This window comes from Microcaecilia unicolor, chromosome 5, assembly GCF_901765095.1.
Source record: "Microcaecilia unicolor chromosome 5, aMicUni1.1, whole genome shotgun sequence".
NCBI classification, from domain to species: Eukaryota; Metazoa; Chordata; class Amphibia; order Gymnophiona; family Siphonopidae; genus Microcaecilia; species Microcaecilia unicolor.
The window spans coordinates 3,981,623-4,002,127 of NC_044035.1; positions in this window are offsets into that span (position 1 = coordinate 3,981,623).

Here is a 20,505-nt window from a genome sequence, read left to right on the forward strand (position 1 = left end):
GCAATGGTAAAGTGTTTCAGTTGGACCACGGATGGAAAAAGTGCCCAGCTTTGTAAGCTTCAAACATATACGTTGCAATGCAGGAACCACAAGCAACTGCTGACGTTCTGATTGCCATGGTTGTGGCCTTGTATACCACTGCAATGCCGTTTTTAAGTAAACAGCTGTATCCTGATATATGACCTGATGAACCAGGAGCAGCAATTTATACAATGTCCTCTATTGTACTGGCAGCGTTTCCAAGCTTAGATTATAAGATCTCAGGAGCAGGGACTCATTATACATCACATTATCCAATTGGCATTATTTTATTTCACTACTTTTTTCCTAATCTCAAGCCCGTCTGCAGTTGTCTGACTGCAGTCTCTGCTTGCCTTTGTTGTCTTGCTCTTACTTGATTTCAAATGATCGCTTGCTGGTTAGGTGTCCAGCCTATGCCGATGTCCTTAGTTCCCTCTCTTTGTTCTGTGCCAATTGTATTGGTCAACCACGTTTGGTTTTTGGGTGTAATCATGGATCGTGTTGGGATCCCAGGTTATCACTTTAGTGTGGAACTGTTTTCTGGCCCTGATACAGTTCCACTTGCTCCAGTACTATCTGGATGTCCCCTCTCACTTGATCCTGGATTATTGCTTTGTAATTTATTCTGGTTTCTGTCTCTTTGCTTAAGAGGTTACAGACTGTTCAAAATACAGCAATAAGACTTATTTGTCCTGCCAAACATTTTGACCATGTCACAGCCCCTCCTACTTTGTCATCACTTCCTCCCTGTCACCTCCAGACTACATTTAAAGATTCTTGTTCAAACACACAAAGCTTTATACTGTATGTATGTCATCTCTCTTTACCCAGATAAATGGTAGAGAAAACATTTTTTTTTTAACAGACTCCAACAGGAAAAGTCATCTTAAGATACCAGTGAACCCACAGAGCATATAATTATTCAATACAAACATGAATTTAAACACTCTTTAAAAAGTGTTTTTTTTGCCTGTGCTCATCCTTTTTAAAGGACTATCACAGACCACAGAGGTCATATCGCCTTGTCCTCAATATAATCATTGCACACTTTATATCAAAAACATTTTTGTATGTGTAACACCAAAAACTGCTTATCCAAATAAAGTTTTCTTAACATAAAAGTACTTGTTCCACTTATTTATTTATTCATGACATTTATACCCCACATTAGCCCGAAATAGGCTCAGGTTCAATGTGGCTCACAAACAAACAATAAAGTGAATACAACATAATAATGTACAGAATATAACACAAATTACAATAACTTCAAGAAGTAAATTAATACATGTGCAGTAAGTAACCAGGGATTTAGCCTATCTCAAGGGCAAACAAATAAGGGTGGATAGGTGAGAGCATAATTAGGCAGGACTAGATGGGAAACTAGATTAAGAAAAGGGGGTGGGTAAAATTCAAATAGAGTTCTTTGTATTCAGGCCAGACTGAAGAAATGTGTTTTCAGAAGACTTCTAAAAGTTAGGTAATCATCTGTAAACTTGATTGATTTAGGAAGAGAATTCCAAATTTTGGTACCTTGATAGGAGAAATTAGCAGAGTGAATTGTTTTATATCACATTCTTACAGATAGGGAAATGTAAGACAAGATATTTTCTAGATGATGAAAGAGCACTACGAGGGGTAATTCAATAAGATTATTCATCTATGATGGGGCGTGACCAAACAGGATTTGGTGAATGAAAACACATAATTTGAAAGATATTCTATTTATTATTGGTAACCCGTGTAGCACATATAAAAGAGAGTGGCTTTGGTGAAGCAAGGAGCTCTACATATAAGACGAGCAGCAGTATTTTGTTGTGATTTTTTTTAAAGACCACCTTTAAGTCCAGCATAGATAGAATTGCAGTAGTCGAATTTGATGAGGACAAGGGATTGAATCAAAGTACGAAAGACAGATTTAGAGAAAAATGGCCTCAATCTCTTTAGCTTCCAAAATGAGTGAAAGACACTCAAGGTCAACTTAGAGACTTGGTTTTCAAGGGCAGGAAACAATCTATTGTGAATCCCAATATTTTCATTGATGACTCAAGGGAATAGGTTTTGTTCTTAATAGTAAAGTTACAAAGATTCATAGGATGGTGAGGGTTAGTTATAATTAGAAACTTAGTTTTATCCGTATTAAGTTTTAGTTTAAAATTAGAAGCCCATGATTCCATATGTGTTACCATAGACTAATCATGTGAGTTATGTGAAGTAATTCCTTAGAGAATGGGATATAAATAGTGACATCATCAGCATATATGTGTGTCGAAAGACCATGTTTTTCTAAAATATGACCAAGAGATCATCACAGTGTTAAATAAGATGGGGGAAAGAGGAAAAACCTGAGGGACCCCACAGCAAGGAGACCAAGTGGAAGAAAGTACACCTGATTGACTTGATTTGACCTAGATCATAAGAAGCCAGAAAACCATTTCAGGACAACTCTACAGATTCTGTAATAGTCAAGAATATTTAAAAGAATATTAGAATCAACAGTATCAAAAGCACTGGATAGATCAAATTGAAGTATCAATATTTTGTTGCCAAAACAATTCTTTTCTAAAGTTAGCTAAGACGGTAGTAAGCACAGTTTCTGTACTATAAGAGGGCCTAAAACCAGATTGTGAACTATGCAAAATGGCACGAAACTAGAGATACTTCATAAGTTGGCACACGACAAGTACTTCCATTACTTTAACAAGAAGAGGAATTGAGGTTATTGGTCTATAGTTGAGTACAGAGGTGTGGTAGCTGTGTTAGTCCACTTTTAAAGGTAATCAATAGAAATAAAACAAAATAAAACGTAAAAGAAAATAAGATGATACCTTTTTTATTGGACATAACAATACATTTCTTGATTAGCTTTCGAAGGTTGCTCTTCTTCGTCAGATCGGAAATAAGCAAATGTTGGTAGATGACAGTATATATAAGTGAAACATCAAAGCATTTCAGTGGCAGTCTAACAAGATGGGGTTGGATAGGTGAGAGACAGGGAGATATGCATGGAGACAGGAGGGTGACAAAGCAGTACATTTTTATGGTTTGTAATGGGCTAGAAAACCCAGATCTCTGTTAAGTCCTGCCTGGTGGGTGTCAAAATATTTAATCATTCTGACTTCAAAGGTCTTGCATTCCTGTATTGTTTTAAAGTTACCTTTCAGGATTCTTACTATGAAATCACTGGTACAGTGTTCTGGTTTTGTAAAGTGCCGCCCCACAGGTGTTACATCCTGGCTGGCACTGGCATTTTTCATATGATTATGTAAATTAAATCTTGTCTTTAGCATCTGGCTTGTTTCTCCAATATAGCACCCTTCGTCACATTTTTTACACTGAATGATGTATACCACATTGGAAGATGAGCATGTAAAGGATTCCTTTATGTTGAATATTTTTCCTTTGTGAATGACTGTGGAGTCCTGTGAAATGTTTTGGCATAGTTTGCAGCTAGATATATTGCAAGGATGTGTGCCATTCTCTTCTTTTTGAGTCTGTTGGGAGCTTACTTCTAATTAGCTTGTGTTTTAAGTTGGGTGGCTGTCGGAAGGCCAGCACTGGTGGGGATGGGAATATCTCTTTCAGTAATTCATCCTCCTGGAGTAGAGGCTGTAGATCTTTTATGATTTTTCTTAATTTTTCCAGCTCTGGGTTGTATATCACTATAAGGGGAATTCTGTCTGTGGCTTTTTCTTCTTTGTACTGTAGCAGATTTTCCCTGGGTGTTTTGAGGGAGGAGGCAATATTCTTGGGCTACAACCCCAAAATAATCTCCAAGAATATTGCCTCCTCCTTCAAAACACCCAGGGAAAATCTGTTCTATAGTTGGAAATTAAACTTAGCCTAGTTTGAGTACTTTTAGGTATAAGAGTCAAAATAATATTGCTATTGTCAGAGGGAAAGAACCTTGAGACAAAATCAAAGTAAGATTCAAGTACAAATGATGTAAGAATAAATCAGGAGCTGACGAGATAAGTAGAGCACTTATCAAATAGACAATGTGAATTTGCGTAATGCGTGATTGACCTGATCAGTAGTGATTGGTGGATGAAAAATGGACCAGATTTTATCTGCTTGAGAATGAGGCAGTAAAGGGTCATGTAAATCGAAGAAATAGTCTATAGATGAAGGGGTATTGTTAAGTTTTAGTCTGATTTTAGCTATTTTTTCTGTTTAAAATAAGTAGCCAAGTGGTCAGCAATAAGTGAATTGAATTGGTTATTAGTTGAGTGTCCAATAAACTATTAACTAATGAGTGAAGTTTTCTCGGGTTGACTACAGTATCATCAGTGAATTTGAAATAGTAGTAGGTTTTCGCTTTGGAGATCATACCTTTGTAGATTTTCAAAAGTTTTCAATAACTGCTTTACAAGTATCATTCCATTACTGAATGAAATTCAGGGAAGGGTTTGAGGTAAGTAATGTACTGAATGACATTGGACCAGAATTTTAAAAGGTCTATTTTACCTCTAGTTTTAAAGGAATGTAACAAATTTTGGGATTTGGAATGACAATTTCCTTCCAGTGCAATTGTAAAAAGAGGCTACTGTGACCAAGGTATTGGGGTCTAATGAAAATCTGAGATGAAAAAAGTAGTTGGGTCTGTAAATTTTGTTGCTAATATATCTAATTGATGACCTTTATCATGAGTGGACATTGCCAAACATTAAGGAATTCTAGGAAATTCTTGGTGTATTGGTTGGTAATGTTTTCAAGATGTAAATTAACATCTCCAACCATAAGGATATCATTATTATTACATACATTGGAGATGAAGTCGGTAAGATCAGCCTCAACTAAGTTCCAATAATTAGGAGGATGATATAACATTAGAAAAGGCAGATAGGTTCCCAGTAAAGAATCGTAAGATACAGAACAAGTAGCAATTTCCAGATTAGGAGATTGGAATTCAGAGATCATTTTTACCTCAAATAAAGATTTATAGATGATAAATGAACCACCTCTCCTTTTTTTTTAATCTGTAGGGAAATGAACGGAATAACTGGATGGGCCTACATCTAGAATAATAGGATCATCTTTTGTGTGTAGCCAACTTTCAGAGATTGTAACAAAATCCAAATTGAGCATCAATTATCCAGTCTTTAATAATTACAGCTTCATTAATCGATCGAGCATTGACATAACCTACAGACACAGAAAAATAAGAACAAGAAAAGTTGCTCAGTAGTGGGACTTTAATCAAGTGGCATCTATTACAAAAGGTTTTGGAGCCTTTTTTAATATGTTTAATAGAAGGCACAGTGTTCGGATCGTTGTGAATCAAATAGCTAGGAGCAAAACCAGAGGGATTCCTTTGGTGATAAGTTGGTAACCAATAACAATGATAATTTTTTAGAACATATCACTGGCCTAGCAAAATAGGAATCAAACCCAGTAGTAGAATGAATTAAGTGTCTAGATCGAATGAGAAAAGAAATTAAACAATATAGCAGGACTCTTAGCATTCTTTAAGGAATACTTTGAATCAAGCACTCGACGCCTGTGTGAAAGCAATTATGTGATAAGCATAATGAAAACAAAATTAAAAAGAGGCAGTTGTGATTTTATTATTCAGATAGAATAATGATAACAGACCTAAAGGGAACTTCAGTGCCTGCATACGAGGGATGCCAGGTACCTTATGTTCATACTGGGTCAGATGAATGGTCCATCTAGCCTAATATCCTGCTTCCAACAATGTCCAATCCAGGTCACAAGTACTTTACAAAAATCCAATTAGCAGCAATATTCCATGCTACAAGTCCCAGGGCAAGCAATAAGAGACCTATAGACTTTTCCTCCAGAAACATGTCCAAATCTTTTTTAAACCCAGGTACACTAACTGCTGTTACGACATCCTCCGGCAATGAGTTCCAGAACTTAACTATTCTTTGAGTGAAAAAAATATTTCCTTGTATTTGTTTTAAAAGTATGTCCATGTAATTTCATTGAGTGTTCCCCCTGGTCTTTGTACTTTTTGAAAGAGTGAAAAATCGATTCACTTTTACCCATACTACTACACTCAGGAGTTTGTAGACCTCAATAATATCACCCCTAAACATCCCAAAACTCCAGCTTGACCCAATCCCTGAGTAGTCTGGATTTTGCACTTCTACTGTAATAGGACTAACATGAAACTATCAGAAATATAAACATTTAACAGCACTGCAAAGCAATCATCTACAAAATATGATAAATTTCAGTACAATACAAATGATACAATATTAGCATAGAAGGTTATTCAGATAATAATGCTATGATGCCAGCATAATACCAATGAAACATCTAATAAGCACACATTAAAATATTCAAATAACAAATATGATACTAATGCTATTCCTACAAGATGATGAAACATCTTACTATGTAACTGAGGGGATAAGTGCAGATATATAGATGGGAACAAGATGGGTTCTACAAAGTCAATTGGCTAAACTGAAGGCAAATTATACGAGGAACTGATCTAAGTTACAGTGTGTGTAACAAGGTAGTCCAGGTGCAGAATGAGTGAATAGTCAGTCATCCTATGTATTAAAGGCTTTCATCTGCTTCCTGAAGTAGAGGTGGTCTCGAGTTATATGTAGCCCCTCGGAGTAAATTCCAGAGCATGGGGGCTACTGCTGAGAAAGCTCGCTGGCGGGTATCACATTGAGGGGCATAATCGAACGGGGACGACCATCTCTAAGGGTGCCCATCTGTAAGGACGTTCCGGCAAAGGGGCGGGGAAACCGCAATTATCGAAACAAGATGGGCGTCCATCTTTCGTTTCGATAATACGGTTGGGGATGCCCGAATCTCAACATTTAGGTCGACCTTAGAGATGTTGAGATGGTTGTCCCCGGTTTTCAGCGATAATGGAAACCGAGGACGCCCATCTCAAAAATGACCAAATCCAAGGCATTTGGTCATGGGAGGAGCCAGCATTCGTAATGCACTGGTCCCCCTCACATGCCAGGACACCAACCAGGCACCCTAGGGGGCACTGCAGTGGACTTCACAAATTGCTCCCAGGTGCATAGCTCCCTTACCTTGTGTGCTGAGCCCCCAAAACCCACTCCCCACAACTGTACACCACTACCATAGCCCTAAGGGGTGAAGGGGGGCACCTACATGAGGGTACAGTGGGTTTCAGGTGGGTCTTGAAGGGCTCACATTTACCAGCACGTGTAACAGGTAGGGGGGAGATGGGCCTGGGTCCGCCTGCCTGAAGTGCACTGCACCCACTAAAACTGCTCCAGGGACCTGCATACTGCTGTCAGGGAGCTGGGTATGGCATTTCAGGCTGGCAATAAAAAAAAAAGAATTAAAAAAATTTTTTAGAGTGGGAGGGGGTTGGTGACCACTGGGGGAGTAAGGGGAGGTCATCCCCGATTCCCTCCGGTGGTCATCTGGTCAGTTTGGGCACCTTTTTGAGGCTTGGCTGTGAAAAAAAATGGACCAAGTAAAGTCGACCAAATGCTCATCAGGGACGCCCTTCTTTCCATTATCGGCCGAGGACGCCCATCTCTTAAGCACGCCCCAGGCCCACCTTCGCTACGCTTCTGACACGCCCCCATGAACTGTGGTCATCCCCGCAACAGACTGCAGTTGAGGACGCCCAAAATCAGCTTTCGATTATGCCGATTTGGGCGACCCTGAGAGAAGGACGCCCATCTTCCAATTTGTGTCGAAAGATGGGCGCCCTTCTCTTTCGAAAATGCCCCTGATTGTGTGATTTCTTTTGATTAGGGGATGGATAGTGATGATCCTTGAGAGGACCTTAGAGAGAGATCTTAAAGGTGTGTAGAGGACTAACATTCCTTTAAGTACTCTGGCCTCTTTTGTCAGAGGACCTTGAGTATCAAATAAAGTTTAAAATTTAGCCCTGTAAGGAACTGGTAGCCGGTGTAGTTTCTGCAGGAAGGGTGTGATGTGGTCACGCTGCTTGCAGCTGCTTAGTGTTATTTGCTGTGTTAACAGCTATCATGGAATGAAGGGTGGAAAATTGACAGGGACTGTGTCTTACAGGTGGGTAGATGTGGAGGGGCATAATTGAACGGGGCGCCCACGTTTTCATGAGGGCGTCCTCGCAGGACATCCCCGTAAAGGAGCAGGGCAACCCGTATTATCGAAACAAGATGGAAGTCCTTCTTTTGTTTTGATTATACAATTGTGGACGCCCAAATCATGAAATTTAGGTCGACTGTAGAGATGGTCATCCTTAGGTTGTTTTTGAGATGGTTGTCCCCGGTTTTCGTCAATAATGGAAACCGAGGGCGCCCATCTCAAAAACGACCAAATGCAAGCCATTTGGTCGTGGGAGGAGCCAGCATTCGTAGTGCACTGGTTCTCCCTCACATGCCAGGACACCAACCGGACACCCTAGGGGGCACTGCAGTGGACTTCAGAAAGGTCCCAGGTGCATAGCTCCCTTACCTTGGGTGCTGAGCCCCCCCAAACCTACAACTGTACACCACTACCATAGCCCTTAGGGATGAAGGGGGGCACTTAGATGTGGGTATGGTGGGTTTTGGAGGGCTCACATTTACCACCACAAGTGTAACAGGTAGGGGGGGATGGGCCTGGGTCCGCCTTCCTGAAGTACACTGCACCCACAACTGCTCCAGGTACCTGCATACTGCGATGGACCTGAGTATGGCATTTGAGGCTGGCAAAAAAGTGTTTTTAAAGATTGTTTTTGAGGGTGGGAGGTGATCCCTGATTCCCTCCAGTGGTCATCTGGTCAGTTCAGGCACCTTTTTGATGCTTGGTCGTGAAAAAAAAAATGGACCAAGTAAAGTCGGCCAAGTGTTCGTCAGGGATGCCCTTCTTTTTTCCATTATCGGCCAAGGACGCCCATCTCTTAATCACGCCCCAGTCCCGCCTTCACTACGGTGTCGACATGCCCCCATGAACTTTGGTCGTCCCCACGATGGAAAGCAGTTGAGGGGGCCCAAAATCGGCTTTTGATTATGCTGATTTGGGCGACCTTGCAAGAAGGACGTCCATCTCCCGATTTGTGTCGGAAGATGGGCGCCCTTCTCCTTCAAAAATTCACCTGATAGTGCGTTAACTGTTCTTCCAGCACATAACAAAGCGCAGTTAATGCCACTTACACAGGTTCAGCTTAACTGCACCATCTTATCTGCAATGCAGTTAACAGGCATTTTAATCTCTCTCTGTATTAACTGAATGGGAAAGTGCTGGGAACGCTGCAACGGGTAACACACAGGTTCTAGCATTTATAGCATATTTCTGTGCATTAACTGGAAGATCTCACTGCACGTTAGTAAATAGTGTTTTCTTGGTCTTCAGCCTGTATCCTGAAGATGTGCCTCTCTCAGATGCTGCCGTCCACTCCATTTCATCTGTAAATATACTGCCCTGTGATTATATATTCTTTAAAATACCATTTCCATGGGACGATGAAAGATAACTAAACCCAGAATTACAGATTTCTAAAGAAATATTTATGTTTATGCATATAAATATCTCCAAACAGCCCAGAACACTGCAACCAGACTCATTTTTGGAAAAACAAAATGTGAAAGTGCAAAACCACTAAGAAAGAAACTATACTGGCTACCACTTAAAGAACGTACCACGTTCAAGATCTGCACGATTGTTCATGAAATCATTTACGGAGATGCCCCGACGTACATGATGGACCTCGTTGACCTGCCACCCAGAAATGCTAAAAGATCTGCCTGAACCTTTCTTAATCTACACTTTCCCAGCTGTAAAGGATCAAAGTACAGACTAACACATGCGACCAGCTTCTCATACTTGAGCACGCAATTGTGGAATGCACTGCCAACTAACTTGAAAACAATCAACAAAATATCAACTTTCGTAAATCACTAAAAACCTCTCTCTTCAACGAGGCCTACCACGAGAATTCATAACCTGACTATAACACTCCTCCACTCCGCCCTTACTCTGAATGTCCTCTTTCTATAATCACTTGAATAATTCTTCTTGTCATCCCTTGATCTCATTGTAACTCCAGTTGTATCATGTACCCTGTACGGCGACGCCATAACAGGTTTCTGTAAGCCACATTGAGCCTGCAAATAGGTGGAAAAATGTGGGACACAAGTGCAATAAATAAATAAGCATTGCTAGACTGAAGGAGAAATTTCTGAGAACAGAATTGTAGAGTTCTCTAAAATGAAATATTAATTCCTGGGGAAAATACAGATTTCCATGGAATATAATTTGTTGCTATCGAATGTTCGCTGCTTCTCTCCATGTACTGCTTGAAAATGGTGTCAGTGCTTGAATTTCTGTACCCCTTAGAAATAAGCTATCATTCAAGTCTGCCATGATGAAGTTTGTGGAAATCTGTAAAGGTTAGAGTTAGATCTGCATCAGTGACTTCATTTTAGTCAAGTCTTCCAATCCCCAGACCAGAGTTAGGGTTTAAGATGCTGCAGAGCAGCATTTGCGCCATGGGGACTGGAGTTTCAGTCACTGCCCAATATCTACTGCTCATGATGGAGATGTACAGTTGCCAGATCCCATAAGGGACTGTTCGCTACTTGGTTAGTTTTTCAAATCTTACAGGGTTTTACCTCTGAACTGCTGACTAAGACCACTTTGTTATGTTTGGTCCAGTCTAACACTGTCTTTTGAAACGGTGATGCTAGCATCAGTTCTTTCAATTTGCAATCAGAAGATCTTTACCCTGTACGGCGATGCCATAACAGGTTTCTGTAAGCCACATTGAGCCTGCAAATAGGTGGGAAAATGTGGGATACAAGTGCAATAAATAAAAAGATCTTCAGCTCTCTATTCCCTGTACTTGGAGTTAAAATATGGAACTCTCTATCTATTGCCATCAGAACAGAAAACAGCTACCTCAACTTCAGGAAGAGGCTAAAAACCTTTCTCTTCCCAAAGACAGCTTCATAGCAAACCATTGACTTCTACCTCCTAGTATCATCCATAATCTTTTCGGTTTCATGCATTACACCAGTGGTCTCTAATTGTTCTCATACCTCACTCTAACATTATTGGCTTTTGTCTAACCTAGATTGTAAACCGTACTGAACCCTGGAAAGGGGATATTAGCAGAATACAAGAATTGATTTGATTTGAACTTCGATGTATAGCCTCTGAACAAGGACCATTGCTGCAATGACTGGGTTTATAAAACTAGATGAAAGCCATGCATAATTGGAAAATGACCTCTTGAGGTTTTGTAGCCCACATCAGGCTGGTTTGAACTGAGCTGGAAGCCACCAGAAGCAGTGGCTAAAATCAGTTTTAAAAAGGGTCGGAGCTTGGAACTGGGTAACTTGATAGCTTTGGTTTATTTATGATACAGATTTGAGAGAGAGCATGCTCAGATGAACTTTAATGAGTTCAAATGCAAAATGGTGCACTTTGGGAAGAATAATCCAAACTATAGCTACAAGAATATTATTATTTGTTGCTTTTGCATCCCACATTTTTCCACCCATTTGCAGGCTCAATGTGGCTTACATATTGCCGTTAGCAGCATTAGCCGATTCCGGTCTGAACAAACACATGGTATGAATGAATACAAAGTGATAATGTGGTGGAATGAGGTACAAGTAGTGTTCATTGCGGTCTTTGGTTACATTGTGTTGCAAGTGTCCAGGTTATTTATGTTGGGTTGGTGGGGTATGCTCTTCTGAACAGTTCTGTCTTTAGTGCTTTCTGGAAGTTTAGATGGTCGAACGTTTTTACTTCTTTTGGCAATGTGTTCCATATTTGTGCGCTTAAGTAGGAAAAGCTGGATGCATAGGTGGATTTGTACTTGAGTCCTTTGCTGCTTGGGTAGTGGAGGTTTAGGTATGATCGTGTGAATTTTGTAGTGTTTCTGGTTGGCAGGTCGATGATGTCTGTCATGTATCCTGGTGCTTCACCATAAAGTATTTTATGAACGGTCATGCAGATTTTGAAAATGATACGTTCTTTGATTGGTAGCCAGTGCAGTTTTTCTCTGAGTGGTTTGGCACTGTCAAAACGCGGTTTTCCAAATATTAGCCTGGCTGCTGTGTTTTGGGCGGTCTGAAGTTTCTTTATGGTTTGGTCTTTGCATCCCGCATAGATTCCATTACAGTAGTCTACGTGGCTTAGTACCATTGACTGTATCAGGTTCCGGAATATTTCCCTCGGAAACAATGGTTTCGGGCGTTTGAGTTTCCACATTGCGGCAAACATTTTCTTTATGGTGGATTTCGCTTGGGCCTCTAGAGATAGATTACGGTCAATTATTACTCCGAGAATTTTCAGGCTGTCTGAGATAGGGAGGGTGTATCCTGGGATGTTAATGTTTATGGGTTTGTGTGTATTGTGTTGGGATGATGTGATGAGACAGTGTGTTTTTTTCTGTATTGAGTTTGAGTTGGAATGCATTTGCCCATGAATTCATGATGTTTAAGCTGAGCTTGATTTTGTTGTTGATTTCTGCTAGGTCATGTTTGTAGGAGATGTATAAGATGCTAGGTTGAGGAAAAGGATTTAGAAGTCTGAGCAATACATTGAAAGTTTCTGCTCAGTGTGTGATGACAACTAAAAAAGCAAACTGTTAGGAAGAATTAGGAAAGGTATGGAGAACAAAACTGCGAATACTATAATGCTTTTGTATCACTCCATGGTGAGACCACAGCTTGGGTATTGTGTGCAATTTTTTTTTTTTGTTACATTTGTACCCCGCGCTTTCCCACTCATGGCAGGCTCAATGCGGCTTACATGGGGCAATGGAGGGTTAAGTGACTTGCCCAGAGTCAGAAGGAGCTGCCTGTGCCTGAAGTGGGAATCCACCACCCTAACCACTAGGCCACTCCTCCACTGTTGCTACTATTTGAGATTCTACATGGAATGTTGCTATTCCACAAGCAACATTCCATGTAGAAGTCGGCCCTTGCAGATCACCAATGTGGCCACGCAGGCTTCTGCTTCTGTGAGTCTGACGTCCTGCACGTACGTGCAGGACGTCAGACTCACAGAAACAGAAGCCTGCGCAGCCTTCTACATGGAATGTTGCTAGTGGAATAGCAACATTCCATGTAGAATGTCCAATAGTATCTATTTTATTTTTGTTACATTTGTACCCTGCGCTTTCCCACTCATGGCAGGCTCAATGCGGCTTACAGGGGCAATGGAGGGTTAAGTGACTTGCCCAGAGTCACAATGAGCTGCCTGTGCCTGAAGTGGGAATCGAACTCAGTTCCTCAGTTCCCCAAGACCAAAGTCCACCACCCTAACCACTAGGCCACTCCTCCACTCAATTCTGGTCGGATGCAGAGCTGGAAAAGGTACAAAGAAGGGTGACTAAAATTATTAAGGGGATGGAAAGTTTCTGATATGAGGAAAGTCTTAAAAGGTTAGGGCTGTTCAGCTTGGAGAAAACACAGCTGAGGAGAGATATGATAGAGGTCTATAAAATCCTGAATGGAGTGGAACAGGTCAATCTGAATTGATGGTTGACTATTTCAGAAAGTATAAAGATTAGAGGACACTCCATGAAATTACACAGTAGCACATTTGAAAAACTAGAAAATATTTTTTCACTTAGTGAATAGTTAAGCTCTGGTACTCATTGCTGCAGCAAGTGGTAAAAGCAGTTCATATAGCTGGGTTTAAAAAAAAAAAGATTTGGACAAATTTACTACTACTACTACTACTATTTAGCATTTCTATAGCGCTACAAGGCATACGCAGCGCTGCACAAACATAGAAGAAAGACAGTCCCTGCTCAAAGAGCTTACAATCTAATAGACAAAAAATAAATAAAGTAAGCAAATCAAATCAATTAATGTGAACGGGAAGAAAGAGAGGAGGGTAGGTGGAGGCGAGTGGTTACAAGTGGTTACAAGTCAAAAGCAATGTTAAAGAGGTGGGCTTTCAGTCTAGATTTAAAGGTGGCCAAGGATGGGGCAAGACATAGGGGCTCAGGAAGTTTATTCCAGGTGTAGGGTGCAGCGAGACAGAAGGCGCGAAGTCTGGAGTTGGCAGTAGTGGAGAAGGGAGCAGATAAGAAGGATTTATCCATGGAGCGGAGTGCACGGGAAGGGGTGTAGGGAAGGACGAGTGTGGAGAGATACTGGGGAGCAGCAGAGTGAGTACATTTATAGGTTAGTAGAAGAAGTTTGAACAGGATGCGAAAACGGATAGGGAGCCAGTGAAGGGTCTTGAGGAGAGGGGTAGTATGAGTAAAGCGACCCTGGCGGAAGATGAGACGGGCAGCAGAGTTTTGAACCGACTGGAGAGGGGAAAGGTGACTAAGTGGGAGGCCAGCAAGAAGCAGATTGCAGTAGTCTAAACGAGAGGTGACAAGGGTGTGGATGAGGGTTTTGGTAGAGTGCTCGGAAAGAAAGGAGCGGATTTTACGGATGTTGTAAAGAAAGAAACGACAGGTCTTGGCAATCTGCTAGATATGAGCAGAGAAGGAGAGAGAAGAGTCAAAGATGACCCCAAGGTTTCGAGCTGAGGAGACAGGGAGAATGAGAGAGCCATCAACAGAAATAGAAAATGGGGGGAGCGGGGAGGTGGAGGAAAAGTCCATAAACCATTAACATAGACCTGGGAAAAGCCACTGCTCTTCCTTGAGGTTATTATATTTATCTATTCTAAATCTAGACATAAACCACGTCTTAAATCAGGGCCGTGCCTAGGGTCTGTGGCGCCCCCCTGCAGACTATCAGTTGGCGCCCCCCCCCCCCCCCCCCCCCCCCCCCGTCTAGCATAAAATGCAGTCGGTGCATCTCCACTTCGAGGCACCATCAGACTATGCATAGCTCAATTCTGCAAATTTGTGGACAGTCTCGGCTCGTTTCCCCAGATACTCGGAACAAATGGATTCCAAATACGTACAAATGTCTGAATCTACTCTATCACGCAAAAAAAAAAAAAAGGTAATATAACTATTAAATAGATGTCCTGTTTCAGCTAATAAAAATTTTGGCAGGACACACCTACCTTCTCGACAGACACCAAACAGTTTTTCCTACAGACGGGTGAACAGGGTCTGGGTCTCCATCATAGGCATCTCAGCTTTGAGGGTGCAATAGGTGCAGTAGCACCCCAGTATGCATCAAACTTACTCATCGTGACTATGAAGGCTCATTTGTGTTATTATTATTAGGATTTAGTTTATTATTAGGATTGAGTTTAGCATCCCCAAATATTTTGAAAAGTTGACTCTTGCGTCCCGGAAGGCAGAAGAATGAGAAAAAGCCCAGGTGCTAACTAGACAAAATGAAACGAGTGCAACGCAGAGAGTGCTAATAATTTGCGTGCACATTTTTCTTACTTTCCATACCTTCAAGGAATTAGGTTGTCGGTACTAAGATTGTATTTTGGAACCTCAGGAACCTTTGGGGTCACGAAGTTCCCGAGGGTTTCTGTCTCAACAGTGAAAAATCAAACCACCCTGCACGTAAGAAACAAAAGTTTACTTGGTTAGAGCTTTCCCACACTGATAGATTTATTATTCTGCTGACTGACAGATGACCCGTCCCCCGCACCAACAACAGCACCTCAGAAAGCGCCCAGCGCGCCCTCGCTTCCAAAATAATGCGTGAACCTTCAAATATTTACTTTGCTGTTCGCCGGGGTTGCATAGGGTTGCATGGCAGTTTTTAAAACAGTTCTGATCGCTCGCGGAAAGCTGTTCAGAGTGTACTAATAAATCCCTATTTTCCGGGAGCTGCTCTGGAAGGCAGAAGAACCCGATCCTGCCACCGGGGCTCAGGTTACCAGCGCAGACCCCAGGATGGATCAGGTGGTGGGGACTCAGACTCATACCTGAGGTCGCCTTGCATCTGCCCTGCTTATAAAACTCTTCTCGTCATCATAGGGCCTCACTGTCTCCCGCCCTCGCGGAAATAGGAAGTTACCTCAGAGGAGGGCGGGAGACAGTGAGGCCCGACGATGACGAGGAGAAGAGATTTACTTGTTTTACAAGCAGCCGGGCAGACGCGAGGCGCTGCCTGCAACTCGGCTTCACAAAAAAATTTTTAAAGGTAGGTGGGAGGCAGGGCAGCACCGCAGCGGCGCCCTTGAAGGCAGGCGCCCCCCTGCGGTGCTTACCCCGCTTACCGTGTTGGCACGGCCCTGTCTTAAATGGTATATAGCAAGATAAACCAGTGCAATTCTGGGATGTCACAATTAATTATGAAGTTTTAAAAAGGTAGACTGCAGACTTAAAAGCTTAAAGGATTAAATAAGAACTTAAGTATTGCTATACTGGGACAGACCAAAGGTCCATCAAGCCCAGTATCCTGTTTCCAACAGTGGCCAATTCAGGTCAGAAGTGCCTGACAAGATCCCAAAGCAGTAAAACAGATTTAATGCTGCTTATCATAGAATATGCAGTAGATTTTCCCAAGTCCATCTTAATAGTAGCTTATAGACTTTTAGGATATTATCCAAACCTGTTTTTAAACCCTGCTAAGATAACTGCTTTTACCACACTTTCTGACAATGAATTCCAGAGGTTAATTACTCATTGAGTGAAGAAATATTTTCTCTGATTTGTTTTAAATGTTCTATTTAGTAGCTTCATTGTGTGCCCCCATAATCCTAGTACTTTTGGAAAGAGTAAGCAAGCAATTCATATTTACCTGTTCCACTCCACTCAGTATTTTATAGACCTCTATCTCCCCTCAGCCGTCTTTTCTCCAAGCTGAAGAGCCCTAGCCGCTTCAGCTTTTCCTCATAGCGAAGTTGTCCCATTCCCTTTATCATTTTTGTTGCCCTTCCTCTGTACCTTTTCTAATTCCACTCTATCTCTTTTGAGATGTGGCAACCAGAATTGAACACAGTATTCGAGGTGCGGTCGCACCATGGAGTGATATAAGGACATTATAACATCCTCATTTTTGTTTTCCATTCCCTTCCTAATAATACCTAACATTCTATTTGCTTTTCTAGCGACTGCCACACACTGAGCAGAGGGTTTCAACGTATCATCAACAACGACGCCTAGATCCCTTTCCTGGTCGGTGACTCCTAATGTGGAACCTTACATAAGTACATAAGTAATGCCACACTGGGAAAAGACCAAGGGTCCATCGAGCCCAGCATCCTGTCCACGACAGCGGCCAATCCAGGCCAAGGGCACCTGGCAAGCTTCCCAAATGTACAAACATTCTATACATGTTATTCCTGGAATTTTGGATTTTTCCAAGTCCGTTTAGTAGCGGTTTATGGACTTGTCCTTTAGGAATCCGTCCAACCCCTTTTTAAACTCTGCTAAGCTAACCACCTTCACCACTTTCTCCGGCAACGAATTCCAGAGTTTAATTACATGTTGGGTGAAGAAAAATTTTCTCCGATTTGTTTTAAATTTACTACACTGTAGTTTCATCGCATGCCCCCTAGTCCTAGTATTTTTGGAAAGTGTGAACAGACGCTTCACATCCACCTGTTCCACTCCACTCATTATTTTATATACTACTACTACTACTACTATTTAACATTTCTAAAGCGCTACTAGGGTTACGCAGCGCTGTACAGTTTAACATAGAAGGACAGTCCCTGCTCAAAGAGCTTACAATCTAAAGGACAAGTGTACAGTCAATCAAGAAGGGGCAGTCAAATTGGGGCAGTCTAGATTTCCTGAAAGGTATAAAGGTTAGGTGCCGAAGGCAACATTGAAGAGGTGGGCTTTGAGCAAGTATTTGAAGATGGGTAGGGAGGGGGCTTGGCGTAAGGGCTCAGGAAGTTTATTCCAGGCATAGGGTGAGGCGAGGCAGAATGGGCGGAGCCTGGAGTTGGCGGTGGTGGAGAAGGGTCTGAGAGGAGGGATTTGTACTGAGAGCGGAGGTTTCGGGCGGGAACGTAAGGGGAAATGAGGGTAGAGAGGTAATGAGGGGCTGCAGACTGAGTGCATTTGTAGGTGAGAAGGAGAAGCTTGAACTGTATGCGGTATCATGATATACCTCTATCATGTCTCCCCTCAGCCGTCTCTTCTCCAAGCTGTATAGTCCTAGCCTCCTTAATCTTTCTTCATAGGGAAGTCGTCCCATCCCCGCTATCATTTTCGTCGCCCTTCGCTGCACCTTTTCCAATTCCACTATATCTTTCTTGAGATGCGGCGACCAGAACTGAACACAATACTCAAGGTGCGGTCGCACCATGGAGCGATATAACGGCATTATAACATCCTCACACCTGTTTTCCATACCTTTCCTAATAATACCCAACATTCTATTCGCTTTCTTAGCCGCAGCAGCACACTGAGCAGAAGGTTTCAGTGTGTTATCGACGACGACACCCAGATCCCTTTCTTGGTCCGTAACTCCTAACTTGGAACCTTGCATGATGTAGCTATAATTCGGGTTCTTTTTTCCCACATGCATCACCTTGCACTTGCTCACATTAAACGTCATCTGCCATTTAGCTGCCCAGTCTCGTAAGGTCCTTCTGTAATTTTTCACAATCCTGTCGCGAGTTAACGACTTTGAATAACTTTGTGTCATCAGCAAATTTAATTACCTCGCTAGTTACTCCCATCTCGAAATCATTTATAAATATAAAAAGCAGCAGTCCTAGCACAGACCCCTGAGGAACTACAGTGTAGTAAATTTAAACAAATCGGAGAAAATTTTTCTTCACCCAACGCATAATTAAACTCTGGAATTTGTTGCCGGAGAATGAGGTGAAGGCGGTTAGCTTAGCAGAGTTTAAAAGGGGTTAGACGTTTTCCTAAAGAACAAGTCCATAAACCACTACTAAATGGACTTGGGAAAAATCCACAATTCCAGGAATAACATGTATAGAACGTTTGTAATTTGGGAAGCTTGCCAGGTTCCCTTAGCCTGGATTGGCTACTGTAGTGGACAGGATGCTGGGCTCGATGGACCCTTGGTCTTTTCCCAGTGTGGCATTACTTATGTACCAGGATTCTTAGTCCAGGACAGTAGAGTCAATAAACTAATCAGGTTTATTGTCAGAGTAGAAGAGTGAACCATATAAACAGATGGAAAAGAACAGGCAATAACAGATAACTGAATATGGATCAAATATAAATCTATCTAAACATTTATCTACTACCTAAATATTACCTGGGGAATTCAGGAGCAAGATATAGCTACTCACAGGTTATGAAGTCTAACTGTTAACAGGGTCTCAGAAAAAGAGAACCTTCTCTTTCCACTCCCTTATCTACAACTAAAAAAATACCTGACAGCTTTTGGTAAAAAGAAGCCGACAGTTCTGCAACAACTTTACAAACAAAAGACAGTCACCACCTGCTGGCCAAACAAGGAAATGCACATCATAAACAGTAGCTATACAATTTTCAAGCAGGAAAATTCCCTGTTTCGCCACACCACTGATGGTTCATACTGTGGTTGATCAATATTTAGTGAGGTTCTAAATGGGACTGTTAAGTTTTCATATTAAGTATTAATCTTGATATTAAGCGTTGGGATACATTTGGCAGATTAGTTTTCTGCCAGCTTTTCCACAATGTTTCAGCAGGCGTAATTGCAGCCACCAAAAGGTTTGCAAAATCATTTTTGATTAATTAAAATTAATGGAGAAAAGGGAGGGGAATTATGGCAGGAGTTCTAATGATGTATGAGCTTCCTAAGTGAGCTGTATCTGTGGTAATTCTCACTGAAATAAAGGTCGGCTGTATTCTACAGCCTATTCTGAATTCTCCTGTTCTCTTCCCGATTCTCTTTACACATCATTAATATATCACTGATTAATGTCTGGTGGTGCAGATCCCAGGTTTTTTACTAAGCGATATTTGTATTTTCTCACGGGATTGATTCCTTTTTTGTTACCACCCTTAACCGTGACTCCGCAATTGAAAATGGCAGCACAGCTGAGATAGGAAATGTATCCTCAGTGCAGGGAACAGCTGCAGTTAAAGGTTCTCTGAGGAAGAGTGAGTAGAGATGAAGATAAGAAACACCTATGTCTGTAAATGGGATGACATAGTACAGAAAGATGAAAAAAAAACCATGTCAAATTATACTTAAGTGGGGATACATAAGTACATAAGTAATGCCATACTGGGAAAAGACCAAGGGTCCATCGAGCCGAGCATCCTGTCCACGACAGCGGCCAATCCAGGCCAAGGGCAGCTGGCAAGCTTCCCAAACGTACAAACATTCAATACATGTTATTCCTGGAATTGTGGATGTTTCCCAAGTCCATTTAGTAGCGGTCTACAGACTTGTCCTTTAGGAAACCGTCCAACCCCTTTTTAAACTCTGCCAAGCTAACCGCCTTCACCACGTTCTCCGGCAACGAATTCCAGAGTTTAATTATGCGTTGGGTGAAGAAACTTTTTCTCCTATTTGTTTTAAATTTACTACACTAGTTTCATCGCATGCCCCCTAGTCCTAGTATTTTTGGAAAGCGTGAACAGACGCTTCACATCCACCTGTTCATAGTCAAGCACAGAAAAGTGCAAATGTATTCTAGTCATTCTGCTGCTGAAATGTTGGGGCACCAATGTGGGTGATATTTCTGCATTCAGTCACTGTATAATTGAGCATTACTTTATAAAATACT